This window comes from Stegostoma tigrinum, chromosome 11 (genome assembly GCF_030684315.1).
Source record: "Stegostoma tigrinum isolate sSteTig4 chromosome 11, sSteTig4.hap1, whole genome shotgun sequence".
NCBI lineage: Eukaryota > Metazoa > Chordata > Chondrichthyes > Orectolobiformes > Stegostomatidae > Stegostoma > Stegostoma tigrinum.
Window position 1 is genome coordinate 73,252,340 of NC_081364.1, and position 16,159 is coordinate 73,268,498.

Below are 16,159 nucleotides of genomic sequence, written 5' to 3' on the forward strand. Positions count from 1 at the left end.
GTAAGGAGTTACCAAATGATTGTGAAGGATTAGTGTTGTTTTCCAAAAGAACAATTTAAATGTTTTCACATTTTTGATTCAATCCAATGATCTGACATATTACACAAGGTTGTCACAAAACAATATTTGATACCAGGCACTTATTAGGACAAGTGATCCAAAACTGGCCAAAGAAGTAGGTTTCAAGGAATATCCTGAACAAACAAAGGGGCTTTGAATCCGGGGATGTTTAGTGGGTAAATTCAAGAGCTTATGGCCTTGGAAACTGAAAACATGAAAAAGGTGGGAGAGTTAAAACCAGAAATCTACTGGAGGTTGGAAATCAGGGTGAACAAATGTCTTGAAGGAAAAAGCAAAAGAACAGTAGATGCTTGAAAGTAGTAACACAAGCAGAAATTGATGAAAAACTCAGCTTATCTGGCAGTGCTTGTGGAGAGAGAGCAGCATTATTGTTTTGTGTCCAGTGACCCTTCTTCAGATATATCTCAGAGGGGTTTGCAGCTGGAGGCATTATCAAACGAAGGAGGTGGGATGACAAAATTTCAAAATAAGGATATGAATTTCTATACCTTGGTGCTTTGCCACCCAGAAAATGTGTGTGTTAATAAGCACAGGATGAAGCAAAACTCGAAGATGCTGAAATGGGTGAGAGTAAACACATGGGCAGCAGATTTTTGTATCACCTCAAGATTCCAGGGAAGTAGAATTAAGAAGCCATCCGGGAGTGTGTTTGGGGAGTTAAGTCAAGAGGTAACAAAGGAATGGATGAGAGTTTCAGCAGCAAATGAACTGAGATGCTGCTGAGGTTGCAATTGTATGTGGTCTTTGTGATAATGGGCAGGGGGTGAGTAATGTGGATGGAAACTCATCTTGGGGTGAAATATTGCGCCCTGACTGTGAGCAGTGTGTTACCAGCCAGTTACCAGGGGCAGGGATGGAGTCAGTGGTGAGGGAGTGGAGTTTGGCTGCCAGCCTGGATTGATATTTAGCATTATCTATTTAAATGTGATCTCTACCCCTTTTCAAACAGGAACGGACTTGGCAGCAGAACTAATTTGTGAACCAACTGTCAGCTTTATTGAGACAAAGTGTGGAGTTCATCTGTTATTAAGTAAACTACAATGACAAACTCAGACAGCTATTTCCAGGTGAATGTAGATTATAATGCTTATGCCAATAACTAGGCAGTAGAGCAGTGAAACAACTTATTGGAGTTTTTGCAGCCTCGGTCTTCAAATTTTTTCTTCTGTCTTGGGCTTTTATCTTCTGATTCTCGTTGCTTTCCATTGCACAGACCTTTCTTGAGAATTTCTTTTCTGCTTGTTCTTTCTTGATTAACCTCCCTCCCTGCCCAATCACAGTTCATATGAACAACACTCACCTCACCACCACGTGATGTTCTTTCTATTCATAATTATTCTCTTCACATCTTAACTGAGGACTCCTAGACCTGTATTTATTACCCTTATTTCACCGCCATTTCTCTATTCGCTGACAGAGCGGTATCAAGTGTATCTTTAGCTTTGAGCTGCAGGAAGCCTTTTCAATCGCGACTTATCAAAAAATAACAAAAGAACTGGGATGTTGTAAATCAGGAACAAAAACAAAGTTACTGGAAAAGCTCAGCAGGTCTAGCAGTAACTGTGAAGGTAAAAAGACAGAGTTAGCGTTTCGGGTGCAGTGCCCCTTCCTCAGCGCGACTTATTAAAGCCCCAGGATCGCTAATGTAACAATCTTTCTCATCCAGTTCTCAGTCTCATTTGTCTCAATATGCAACATTGTGACGACGATCATCAGCTTCTCACAATGCCAACACGAAGCACTGCGCATGCTCCAGCTGACAATGGCGTCGGGGTGATTGATGTCAGCGAGGGGCCAATAGGGGCACAGGAGTGCCGAGCATGACCGGTGGATGTCGCTGCCATTCTAACCAATCAGAATGATGAGGGGGCGGGACCGGTGAAAACCACGTGATCATTCACGAGAGCAGTGCAGAGTCGCTTGGATAATATGAACCGCAGATGCTGGAGAATTCGAGATAACACGGTGCAGAGCTGGATGAAAACAACAGGTCAAGCAGCATCAGAAGAGCGGGAAAGCTGACGTTTCAGGCCTTGATCCATTGCTGAGACCAAGATTTGTGCAATTGAGGTAAGAAAGGGACACGGTAAAGAAAGCAAATCGGCAGGGAAGTGGTATTCGTATGGGTTTGGAAGTTTTAGAAACACTTAGTGCACGTCGAAAAACACACACATTTGAAACTCCCAGACTCACGTTTGCAGAAAACAAATCAATGCCTCAGATGGCGATACGTCCGTGTGGCCGTCACCATCTTTATTGGGGGCAATGATCCGCGGGGCGCATGCGCGACAGCTTCTGGTAGAAAGTGAGAGAAAAAGGTGTGAGGCTGGAGGAACACAGCAAGACAGGCAGCATCAGAGGAGCAGGAAAGCTGGCGTTTTCGGGCCTACACCCTTCAGAAATGGGGGAGGGGAAGGAGATACTGAAATAAACAGGGAGAGAAGGGGAGGCAGGTAAGGAGGAGACAGACAAGTTTAAAGAGGTGGGGATGGAGCAGGTAAAGGTGAGTGTAGGTGGGGACGTAGGGAGGGGATAGGTCAGTCTAGGGAGGACCAACAGGTCAAAGGGGTGGTATGTGGTTAGCAGGTAGGAAATGGGGGTGTGGCTTGAGATGAGAGGAGGGAATAGGTGAGAGGAAGAACAGGTTAGGGAGGTGGCGATGAGCAGTTGTTTATTGCAAACTGAGTGTAGGTGTTCTGTAAAGTGGTCCCCAAGCCTCTGCTTGGTTTCCCCGATGTAGAGGACGCCACAACGGGTACAGCGGATGCAGTATACGACATTAGCACCTGCATTCCCCATACAGATGGCCTAAAAGCCCGATGCTATTTCCTGTTCTGCAGGTCTGACCAGTTGCCCTCCACTGACCCCCTTATGTGCTCAGCTGAACTCGTCCTCACCCTCAACAACCTCTCTATCAACTCCTCCCGCTTCCTACAGACAAAGTGGGTGGCCATGGGTACTTGCATAGACCCAAGCTATGCCAGCCTCTTTGTTGGAACAATCCCTCTTCCGTACATACACTGGCCCTGATCCCCACCTCTTCCTCCAGTACATGGATGACTGTATTGGTGCTGCCTCGTGCTCCCACTAGGAGCTCAAACAGTTCGTCCACTTCACCAACACCTACCACCCCAACCTTAAGTTCACCTGGGCCCCCTCTTGACACCTCTCTCACCTTCCTGGACCTCAGTTTCTGGACGGTTGCCCAAGTTGGAAACAAATGTCCATTTCAAGCCCACCGACTCTCTCAACTACCTAGAATACACCTCCTCCCACCCACTGCCCTGAAAAAAATGTCATCTCCTATTCCCAATTCCTTCACCTCCGACGCATCTGCTCCCAGGATTCCACTCCTGTACATCTGATGTCCTTCCTTTTCAAGGACCGCAACCCAGCGCCCCGACCTCTTTCCTCCCGCAACCCCTCTGCAGTGATGGAGAATGCCCTTGACCGTCTCTCCTGCATTTTTCCACAACTCCTCCTTCGCACACCGTCCCTGCAATAACAACCGAAAAAGAATCTCCCTCATCCTCACGTACCACCCCACCAATCAGCGGATCCAACGCATCATCCTCTGACGTTTCCGCCATCATTAATCCGACCCCAACACCAAAGACATTTACCCCTCCCCACCCGTGCCTGTTTTCCGGAGGGACCACTCTCTCCGTGACTCCCCTGTCCGTTCCACGCTCCCCTCCAGCCCCACCACACCTGGTACTCTTCCCTGCAACCGCAGGAAGTGCTAGACTTGCCCCCACACCACCTCCCTCACCCCCATCCCATGCCCCAAGAAAACTTTCTACATCAAGCAGATGTTCAACTGCACATCTGCCAATGTAGTATACTGCATCCCCTGTACCCGTTGTGGCCCCCTCCAAATTGGGGAAACCAAGCGGAGGCTTGGGGACCGCTTTGCAGAACACCTCCGATCGGTTCACAATAAACAACTGCACTTCCCAGTCGTGAACCATTTCAACTCCCCGTCCCATTCCTCAGACGAAATGCCCATCCTGGGCCACCTGCAGTGCCACAATGATGCCACCCAAGGGTTACAGGAACAGCAGCTCGTATTCTGCCTGGGAGCCCTGCAGCCCAATGGTGTCAATGTGGATTTCACAAGCTTCAAAATCTCCCCTCCCCCAACTGCGTACCAAAACTAGCCCAGGTTGTCCCTGCCTCCGTAACCTGTTCTTCCTGTCTCCTATCCCCTCCTCCCACCTCAAGCTGCACCCCCATTTCCTACCTACTAACCTCATCCCACCCCCCTGACCTGTCTGTCCTCGCTGGACTGACCTATCACCTCCCTACCTCCCCACCTATACTCACCTTTACCTGCTCCATGCTGGCCTCTTTGACTTGTCCGTCTCCTCTCCACATATCTTCTCTCTCCATCTTTGATCAGTTTCTCCTGTCTCCCTATTTAGTTCAGAAACCTCTTTCCCCTCCCCAATTTCTGATGAAGGGTCGAGGCACGAAACGTCAGCTTTCCTGCTCCTTTGCCTGCTCTGATCATCCAGCTCCACAACTTGTTATCTTGGATTCTCCAGCATCTGCAGTTCCTATTATCTCTTATCCAAGAGAAATGTTTGTTTCTTCTGGATTTCTTCCCCAGAGTTTTGGATCATAGCAGCTCGCACTGCCCTTGCTTGCTTCTGTGCTCCCCGATCACCTTTGTCGGTTTCAAATCTCTTCAGTCTCTAATGATGGATATATTTGATCTCTGTGGTATTTTACTGTTACTTCCTTTTACCTTTTTTGTCAATAAATTTTCCACTGCTGCCCATCCCCTCACCATGTGCTGCTCTCTTAATTTTTGAATGGTGTCTTTCACAGTCAGGAAATATTTTCCCAGAAAGAGAGTACACTTTTCTTCCATTTCAGACCACCAAATTCTACAGCATTTTTATTCTGTCATTCATTTTGCACTTCTGCAACAGTTGCTCTGTTTCTCCTTCCACAGATACCAGCGATCGTTGCCAAAGCCCTGTTGCCTGTGGAGAAGGTGATGTTTGACTTTCGTGTCCTGCTGCAGTTCATATGATGAAGATACTCCCACAATGCGGTCATTTGAGAAGTTACAGATCATTCATCTAGCAATACTGAAGAGCTGATGGTGTATGTCCAAATCAACAAACTATTTGTATTTTTATCATGTTTTATAATTTGATAAAAATATTATCAAGAAACTTCTGACATAAGGCCATATTAGTTCAGGTGAACAAAAAGTAACCAAATTTGCAGTTTTTCCTGACTAGCTTAAGGAAGGAAGGCAAACCTAAGAGGTTTATCATGGGAATTCCAGACCATGTTGCCTGGCAACTGTAGAAACAGCCTCCAATAGTGAAGCAATGATTAAATACGTTATTGGAGTCTGAAACTCAATGAGTTGTCGAAGTATTAAAGGTTGTGTGGTGCAAGGAGATAGGGCTCATCACAGCCAGGAATTAAATCAAGGGTGGGAATTTTTAATTGTTCCTTATAAATAGGAGCCTTTGTGGGTCAAGGAGCACAGCAGTGATGGGTGAACAGGTCTTGGTACAAATGAACTTGTGTGCAGCAGAATTTTAGGTATTCTTGAGGTTGCAGGGACGTTGAATGTGGGAGGCTGACTGACAGTGAATTTGGATAGTTATGTCTCGAGGTAACACAGGAATAGATGAGAGGTTCAGCAGATGAGCTGAAACAAAGGTGTCGTTGTCAGGTCATTGTCACTGAAGTGGAAGTAAGTGGTTTAGGTGCAGGACTCTGCAGTTACCCTCACCTCACCTCAGGATTCAGCTGTTTGTGAATTTGTGGATCAAGTCTGTAATAAGATCAGGAACTGCGTGCCCGCCATGGCCCAAACTGGATGACACTGAGCAGGTTACTGCTGAGTAAGTGCTGCTTAATAGCGCTGTTGACAACACCTTCCATCACTTTACTGATGATAGAGAGTAGACTGCTTGAGGGGAAATTGGTCGGGTTGGATTTGCTGTGTTTTTGTGCTGAACAGACCTGGGCAGTTTTCCAAATTGTCAGTAGATGCCAGTGTTGTAGCAGGACTGAAACAGTTTGGCTTGGAGGCTAGCAAGCTTAGAGCACTAGTCATTGGTACTATTGCCAGAGTGTTGCCAGGGCCTGTAACCTTTGCAGTATTCATCCATTTATTAATATGATTTGAAATGAATCAAATTGGATGAAAACTCACATCTCTGATGTTGCGGACCTCTGCAGAAGGTTGAGATGGAGCATCCAGTTGGCACTTCTGGCTGAAGATTGCTGCAGTCTTGTCTTTTGCATGGATAGGTTGGGGTCCTCTGTCAGTGAGGATGGGGATTTTTGGCATGCTTCCTCCAGTGAGTTGTTTAATTGTTCATCACCATTCACGACTGGGTTTGGCAGAACTGCAGAGCTAACATCTGATCTATTGGTTATGGGGTGGCTCAGCTGTAACTGTTGCTGCTTATGCTATTTGGCATGCAGATAGTCCTGTTGGGCAGTTTTACCAGGTTGGCACCTTATTTGTTGGTATGCCTTGTGCTGCTCTTGGCATGCCCTCCTATACTCTCCATTTAATCAGTGTGGTTCCGCTGGATCAATGGTAATGTTTGAGTGCACAATATGCTGGCCCATGAGGTTACAGATTGTGCTGGAGTAAGTTCTGCTGCTGTTGATGTCCCACAAAGCCTCATAGATATCTGGTTTTGAGTTCCTATATCTGTTCCAAGTCTGTCCCTTTTAGCCCAAGTTCATGCCACTCAACACAATGGAGGGAATTCTCAAGTTTAAGATGAGGCTTTGTCTCCACAGGACTGTGCAGTGGTTGCTGTTATCAATCCTGTCACGGACAGATGCTTCTGCAGCTGGGAAATTCGTGACAATGAGATCTGCTATGTTTTTCCCTTCTGATGGTTGCGTCAGTACCTGCTGCAGTCCCAGCCAGACAGCTTTGACCAGCTTGATTGGTAATCCTGATGCTGAACTACTCCTGATGGTAGACATTGAGTACATTTAGTGTCATTCACACTCACACTGTTTCTCCAAGTGCTATTCAACATGTAGTTTTTTTAATTAAAATTCACTCTTCGGATGTGGAAATCGCTGGCTGGACCAGCATTTATTGCCCATCCCTAATTTCCCTGAAGGCAGTTAAGAGTCAACCACATTGCTGTGGGTTCGGAGTTGCATGTCATGCAGACCAGGTAAGGATGGCAGATTTCCTTCCCCTCATAAGTGAACCCAGATCATCAGCAATGGTTTCATGGTCATCATTCGACTATTAATTCCAGATCATTATTTAATTCAAATTCCACCGTTTGCCATAGCAGGATTCGAACCCAGGTCCCCAGGATGTTATCTGGGTCTCTGGATAAATAATCTAGCGATAATACTGCTGCTGATTTTATCAACTGAGGGAGAATGGTCCATGGCATTCAGCAGGAGCCATGAGACTTCCAGGCGTCAGAGTCAATGTCGAGTACTCCCAGGTCAGTTACTGTGGTCAGAATAGCACTGTGCTGCCACGTCTGTCCTGTTCCTGGGACAGGCCTTCACTAAGGACAGTGATGGTGGCGTGTGTCACTTGTCTATAAGGTAGATTCTATGCATATGACGCTGTTTCTTGACTAGTCTTTGTGCCATCTCTCCAAATTTTGCCACTCACCCTGAGATATTAGTAAGGAGGAGTTTATGGAGTCGATAGGGCTGATTCTGCAGTTGTCTTTCCTAGGGCCTTAGTAGATGCCAAGTGGTCCACCCAGCTTCATTCCTTTGTTGAGACTTTACAGTCACTTGCAACTGAGTGGCTTGTTGAGGTTGGCAAATTTCTTTCCCTGAAGGACATTAATTTTTTTTCTTTTTCTGCCATTAGCAATGGTTCCTCGGCAACCAGTTGATTCTTAATTCCAGTTTTTTTTATTGAATTCAAATTCCACCATCTGCTAAGATGGGATTCAAACCCAGACTTCTGTTGTACATTTTAGTATTCTGGATAAAAGTTAATTCATCAGGTTTGTTCATTCAGTTTTGAATATCTCTAACACAGGCATTGTTTTTTTGCAAACCATTGTCCATCATCCTGACTCCTCCATCCTCCCCTCCAACAACAAGTGAAGGAGACACATAGAAACTCCATCTCACTAAGATTGAGACAATCCAGATCGGATGCCTCTGCTGCTTCCCTTTCTTCCACGAGCCCACCAAACCAAATTGCCTGGCACGTTGCTCGTTGTTTTAGTCCTAAACTTGCATCTTTCTCCAGTCTCGTGTAAGCCTTATCAGAGTTCGTCTTAATCCGTTGCCCTATTCTCGCTAAACTACGAACATTCTAACTCTCTCTTATTTCTCCTCCCCCTCCTTGCCTCTTCCCCCATGCCAGTTCAGATATTGCCACTTGTTCTGTCTGCTTCTCTTTTCTGGTTAGGTCCTTCTCACCCGTTCTGTTTAAAACCAATATTTGACCTCACTGTCATTGGAAAATCCCACTCCATCTCCCTCTTTCCTGTCTGAAATCCATGTAGTCGATGTCCCTCAAGGATCTATCCTTGGCCCATCCTGTTTCTCACTGACATACTGCCAGGAGGTGAGATCTTGCACAAGCACTGTGTTGGGTTTTGCACATATACTACAATATTCAGATCTAACTCCCCTCCATGTCTCTCCTTTGCTCCACTGTTACTCAATTATAAAACAGCTTATCATGCTTCCACTACTCGATTAGCTGAAATTTCCTCCAATAACACTTTGTGATAGTTAAACACATTGCCTTCAGTTGTTATTACAAATTATTTTTTCTTACTACTGTACTGAATCCATCTCTCTCATTGGGAACTGTCTGAGGCTGAACTGTACCCTTCTCAATATGCTCTCATATCTCCCCTCAACGTGAACATCTTTCCATACATCTTCTCAATCACATGCCAGAAATTTCAACCTCTGAAATGCTCCTTCTCTCCACCTCACTTGTAACTGAAACCCCTTACCCATGTCTGTGTTGCCTTAAATTTGATGATTCCAAAAGAGAACCCTCTATTCTCAGCCTTATCAAGAATCTGCTCCCATGATCGGAAATATCCCCTCATCATTTATGCTGTCAACTCCTGTAAGAATCCTGTATTTTTAATTGGATCATCTCTCATTCTTCTAAAATCTAGTTAGTAGATTCCAAACCTGTTTAGTCTTAGCTTAAAAGATAATCACTCCAAACCGGTGATCATCCTAGTTTATCTTCTCTGAAATACCTCCACTGAAGTGATATATTTGCTTAAGTGGACCAAAAAAGCTTAAACGTTCCTCTAGATGTGGTCTTAACAATTTGTACATTTGTCCTAAGACATGTAATCCAAACTCTTATACTGCAAACATCATGATATAAGGGATAACGTCCCTTTGCCCTTCCCGATTTCCTGTTGCAACTGTGTGCACGCTTTGTATTTCCTGCACAATTATTCCTGAGTCCCTATGTGATGCAGTTTTCCACAGTTTTCACCTTTTAAATCACGCTGTTCTTTGGTCGTCTCCTCAAGAATTAACTTCATAATTTCCCACATTTATTCTCCATTTGCCAACTTGTCACCCATTTATCAATATCTCTCCATAAACTGTAACCCTTACGGAACTTGACTGTTATCCCTTCATGAGATCCTCCCTCATTCTTATAATCTTTTTGTTGGGAGCACTGGGCAAGACGACACGTACATAATTGCTATCTTTTTAAAGGGGCATTCTTTTGAATGACTGGGAGAAGCTCGCAGTCCATTGTTCAGAATCCAGACAACTTGTTCATCAAGCTGTTAGCTTTTCCAGGCCAATGTCTCATTGATGTGGCAGTGCAGCAGCACAGAAGAAAAGGAAGTGAATCCTGCCATCTGCATCTCTCTAAATCTTGGCAGTTCTTTGCCATATGTCAAAGACCTGCAGTTCTGGTCAGTGACGTGAAGTCGCAAGGTGGAAATGCCTAGAAACCCAAATAGATTTCTCCCCGAATCAACGACTGACCTCCAAAAGGGATAATGTGTAATAGGGACAATGACAGTTATCCTCGGCCAGGATGAGGGGATGTTGTGAAATTCTACCCGGACTGAAAGTGATGGATTTCATGAATCTGTGTTCCAGGATAATAGAAGTGGACTTTCAGGTGGGGAACTCAATAATTGTAACACCAAACTCTGACAGATTTACTCAATTCATCAACATCTCAATATTCGCATTGTGTGTGAGTATTGTGTTCCTGCTCATTTCCCATTTGCCGTGTAAAATTTCTCTCTTAAATCACCCCATTCTCTCAATAGATCGTCCCTGAAATTTTCAGTGTGTCCTGTAATCTTTTTTATGATCAGTCTTGTGTACATTTTATCATCCTAGTGGTATTGGCAAAAGAAACACTTTATCAAAGGTCCCCACAAAATCCTTTGTTACATGGAGAACAATCTCCGTTTCCCCATCAACTGATTCCTCAATGTCTGTTTGCTGTCTATAAGGCACTCGTCTGGATTGTGTTGGAACATTTTCCACTTCCCTGCATGAGTACAGCCCCAACACTATTAGAAGTAGTGAACATCCTCCAGATGAAGCACTCTGTCAGAGTGGTGTCCCATCCAACACATTCAACATTCCCGTCTATACCACTGAGGCAAAGTGGCATCACTGCCAAAGGTAAAGTCACCATTGTCCTACCTGACCATAGGGCTGGTTTAACCTGAAGATTACCACGCCCCAGGCGAGGGGGGAGAGGTTGAGAAGGAGAGTCTGTCTGTTATAGGTGGATATTCTCAATATGTACCAACAACACCCAGGTCACATGAAAGAATAATGTTAAAAAAAAGCCATGCAACTAAAAACCCTCTTCCTACAAACCATTCTGTTAAATTTCCTCTGCCCCCTATCCGGGACCCTCCCGTCCTTCACAGTGTGTGGGGGATCTTTGGTTTGCACAGACTCAGCTCGTCTCTGTTCCAGTCTGTGATGTCAACATGCTGTGACAATGGCACTGAACCTCACTGTCTCGGACGCCTCACATAGAAAGATGCCAAACAATATTTTAAGACATTTCAGAAAATGAGGTATTAAAATAAATGATTCATGATTACCTCACTTTTTGACAAAAAACATTGAGCACAGAGATGAAGTGGTTTACCAAGAAATTCTGGAGCTTGAATCCCAGGAAATTGCAAGTGCCACCATCAAGTGGAAGAATAAAAATGGGATCTGACGAAGGGTCTAGGCCCGAAACGTCACCTTTTGTGCTCCTGAGATGCTGCTTGGCCTGCTGTGTTCATCCAGCTTCACACTTTGTTATCATAAGGACTGTATTAGAGGAAAGCACAATTTTGCTCCCAATTAGCAAGTTTTTCCTGAATCACATGTGATCTAACTTTACTCATCAGTCAACCATGTGGAACTCTGTCAAAGGCTTCACTCTCATTCTAGAGGTGCTGCAAATCTGATCCAATCCCCCTGCCATTTGTCCACCGCCCTCTTGATCATGCCTTGAAAAGTTAATAAATGTGAGACATTGTATTTTGGTAAAATGAACAAGTGTAGGACACTCACAATTGATGGTTACACCCAGGATAGTGTTGTGGAACAGAGAAATGCTGAGATTCAGGTACATACTTCTTTGAAGTTTATGGAGACAGGTAGACAGGGTGGTTAATAAGTTGTTTCGCACACTTGCCTTCATTGCTCAACCTTTGGAGTCTCGGAGTTGGGATGCTATGTTTAGATTGTACCGGACATGGTGAAGCTTCATGTGAGGTATTGTGTGCAGTTCTGGTCACCCTGTTACAGGAAGCATGTTATTATTAAACTGGAGACAGGTCAGAAAAGATTTGCTGGGATGTTGCCAGGAATGAAGGGTTTATTATTAAAATAGACTGCCAAAGCTAGGACTTTCCTCACTGGAGCATAGGAGATTAAGGGGTGACCTTACAGAGTCTTTTAAAATCATGAGGGCACAGATTATGTGAATATTAAGGGCTTTTTTTCCCTAGGTTGGGAATTTCAAGACAAGGGGACATATGTGTAGGATGAGAGGAGAAAGACACATTTAAAAAAAAACGTGAGGCTGACATAGTAAATAAGTATTTCACATGAGTATTTACTGCAGAGAAGGATATGGAAGCTAGAGAGCTTGGAGACATAAATAATGAGTCGTGAAAAATGTCCATATTACAGTGGTCTAGGTGCTGTACGTCTTAAACTGCATAAAGGTGGATAGGTCCCTGGCACCTGATCAGGTGTTACCCACAAACTCTGGGAGAAGCTGGGGAAGTAATTGCTGGCCCCTTGCTGAGGTATTTGTATCACTGACACGACTGAGGTGCCAGAAGGCCGTGTGGCTAACGTGGTGCCATTCTTTAAGGAAAAGCCAGAGGACCATCGACCGTTGAACCTGATGTCAGTGGTGGGTAAATTGTTGGAGGGGATTCTGAGGGACAGGATTTGCATGTGTTTAGAGAAGCAAAGACTGATTAGGGATGGTCAACATGGCTTTGTGAGTAGGAAATCTTGTCTCACTAACTTGACTGAGTTTTTTGAAGAAGTGACAAAGAAGATTGAAGAAGGCAAAGCAGTGGACATTGTCTATGTGGACTTCAGCAAGGCATTCACCAAAGCTCCACATGATAGACTGGTTAGCAAGATTAGATCAAATGGAATCCAGGGAGAGTTAGCTACTTGAAACAAAATTGACATGAAGGTAGGAGACAGGATCGTTGTGGGGGGCGGGGGGGGTTGTCTATTTTTTCAGTCTAGAGAACTATGAACAGCAGTGTGCTACAAGGATCGGTGCTGGTTCGACCGCTTTTTGTCATTGATACAAATCATGTGGAATGAATATTGGAGGAATGGTTAGTAAGTGTGCAGATGACACAAATTGTTGCAGTAAACGGCAAAGATGTTTGCCTCCAAGTACAATGGGAACTTAATCAGATGGGTCGATGGGCCAAGGAGTGCCAGAAATCAGTTTAGTTTGGATAAATGGGAGCGATTGCATTATGGTAATGAAAATCAGGGCAGGGCTTAAACTGTTAAGGATAAGGCCCTGGGGACTGTTACAGAACAGAGACTCCTTGGGGTGCAGGTGCACAGTTCCTTGAAGGTGGATGGCAGGTACAGAAGGTAGTGAAGATGATATTTGCTCTGCTTGCATTTACTGGTCAGTGCGTTGAGTGTAGGAGTTGGGAGGTCATGTTATAGGCTGAACAAGGCTTTGATTATGCTGCTTTTGGAATACTGTTCGGTTCTGGTCTCCCTGCTATAGGAATGATGCTGTTAAACTTGGCAGGGTGCAGAAACGATTTACAAGGATGTTGCAAGAGGTGGAAATTTTGAGCTGTCGGGAGATGCTGAATACGCTATGGCTATTTTCCCTGGAGCATTGAAGGCTGAGAGGTGTCCTTTATAGCAATGAATAAAATTATTTTGGGCATAGGGTGAGTGGCCAGTTTAAGCTGAGAGGGAAAGTTTTTTTTTAAAGGGAAAGTTGGTGGTGCCTGTGTAGAATGAGCTGCTAGAGGAACTGGTGGAAGCTGGGACAATTATGACATTTAAGAGGCATCTGGATTTGTATGTGAATAGGGAGGGTTGAGAGGAATATAGGTCAAATGCTTGCAAATGGGATTAGAATAATTTAGGATATCTGGTCAGCATGGACAACTGGGATCAAAGGGATTGTGTCGTGCTGTACAACTCTGACTAAGCATTTTTTGTTTTCATTTCAGATTTCCACAATTTTACTTCTGCACTGTTCTTAGTCTTTCAGAGGGTTCGAAGGGTTGAGTTACAGATCTATACAATGCCTGTCCTTCCTCCCTGGCTCTCCCACCTCTCTTTCGGGAGTTTTGTGCAAACACTGACTGGATCCCTGACCTGGAGGATCTTTATTTATGAATTTGTTCTAATGATAATCCAGCATATTCCCCAAGTATCGCTCCACAAATGTCCAGAGGATTTCTCAGTTTCACAATCTGTGTGTGTTCTTCTGGTTCCTCGCTCACTGCACTTGCTTTCTGTTTGAAAGCTCAGTCTACAGTTGGAGAATTCAAACAGGAACATATCCAGATCTAACACTCACTTTGTTCATCACAACTCAATTACCTCAGGATTTTGAACACTGAAGGAAAAAGCAGCACTCACAGTGGGGAGAAATGCACATGGTCTGTGAAGATTCATCTGAAATGTCCTTACACCAGCTCAGTGACACTGGGGAGAGACCATTCACCTGCTCTAAATGTGGGAAGGCATTCACTCAGTCATCCAAACTGTTAACACACCCGTGGTTCACAAAGAAGCACAGTTGAAGGATTTTGCTGTCACTCTCTCACTATCAAATGAACCATGGTTTTGGGCTGTTTGTACTGATGTTACTGATCCCTGCTCAATTAAAGGTACTGGTATTGTGGATAAAATAATAATATCAGTTGTATATCTGTAAGTTAGAGCTTGGAAATAGTCACGTTGTCATGACACATCGACACATTCACACTGACGAAAGACTATCCACCCGCACGGTATGTGAAAAGGGATTTCCTGGTTCATCAGGACTGGTTAACTATCAGCAAATTTATGAGTAACTGTTAGGTTGGTTTTTGATTCTGCTGCTAGCTATATCCAAACCATGTTTTTTGGGCTTGTTTCTGGAGACCACAGGATTCCCTCCGGTGTGGAAGCAGACCATTTATCCCATCAAGTCCACTCTGAGCTTACGAAGCGTGTCCGACCCAGACCCTGCCTGCGTGGGTTTCCTCCAGGTGCTCCAGTTTCCTCCCACAGTCCAAAAAATGTGCAAATTGGGTAGATTGACAATGCTAAATTGCCCCTAGTGTCACGGGTGCAAAATGCAGGGACAGAGTAGGGTGAGAGACTGGGTGGGATGCTCTTTGGAGGGTTTGTGTGGACTCAATGGACTGAATGGCCATCTTCCACACTGTAGGAATTCTATGATGATCCCGATGGCTCTTTATTTGTTAGTTATGCCTGGTCAATACGTCTGCACACCTTTACAATTACAGATTCTCTTGCTCTCCACAGACACGTTTCAATTTTTAATAGATAGTTGTTTATTGGAAACAATGCAATCTTTCCTTTTGATTTTTATCCACAGCAGGCCAAGTAGCACTGAAGGAGCAGGAAGTCTAACATCTCAGGCTGAGGCACCCTTCTTCAAGTTTTGATCCAGCTGCTTTTAAAATTGGTTTAATGAGAGTGCAACATTCCTGGAAACACTGCAATACCAGGATGATGCATGGAGCGGACAGAGCAAGCCCCTGGTCCAACTCCAACACATCAGACATTAAAGCTGATAAGAACAGATAGACTACAATCAATGTGTACTAAGAGGCCAAGAAGCAATGCCAGTCTAATCCTGGATTACCTTGGGTCCTAGTTCCCTTCCATATTTTCCATCAGCGTTACTGTATGCGAAGGCTTGTAAATCACTGCTGACAGTTTTACTGTTGTTCCCATACTCCTGGGCTTCCTAACTGGGGCAAACAAACAGTCAGTTTACACCAGTACTTTTTCAAGACCTTTTCTATAATACTCTTCGGAGTGAATGTACATCATCGGAAATGTACCAATCAGATGAGATAGAGCAGAGCTGACGTCACTAACAAGCCTCATCAACCAGCTCCGTGACGAGCAGAGGGTCAGTGAGATTGCAGCAACAATCGGTACAGAACCACACACTCAAAGAATGTCCCAGCACAGAGGAAGGTGCTTCAGCCTGTCACTGTCTGCATCACCTGTCTGTGTGGGTAACTTCACCAGTCCTTCCCGAAGCCCTGTAAATCTCTCATCATTCAACTCTGTTTCCTGACGGTCACGAATGATTCTGCTTCCAGTGCCCTCTCAGGCAGTGCACAGCGGGCAGGAACCACTCGCTGAAGACGGTGCGTCTACCTCCCTTGATAAACGTGACTCATCATTGCAAAGAAAGTGAATCACCACCCCCTCCCTCCAAACCCATCTCACCCCGTCGGTTTCTTTGAAATGTGTAACTGCCTGCAGTGTCAATGTGCCTGCAGTTGTAAAAGGGTCTGATTTTGTGCCGTTCTATTCTGCGCACTAAACAAACTGAACTGTTAGCAAAGCAATAAAT

General features: G+C 44.7%; 1 long non-coding RNA gene and 1 pseudogene across 1 annotated transcript; one reads left to right on the forward strand and one right to left on the reverse strand.

Annotated features, from left to right (window-relative positions):
- Window positions 1-1,975: 1,975 nt before the first annotated feature.
- LOC132210225 (uncharacterized) lies at window positions 1,976-15,084 on the forward strand. Its single transcript, XR_009446456.1, has 3 exons — window positions 1,976-2,151; window positions 5,042-5,196; window positions 13,782-15,084. It is a non-coding gene; the product is annotated as an uncharacterized LOC132210225 (long non-coding RNA).
- Window positions 15,085-15,259: 175 nt separating this feature from the next.
- Window positions 15,260-15,412, reverse strand: LOC132210286 (U2 spliceosomal RNA; annotated as a pseudogene).
- Window positions 15,413-16,159: the final 747 nt, after the last annotated feature.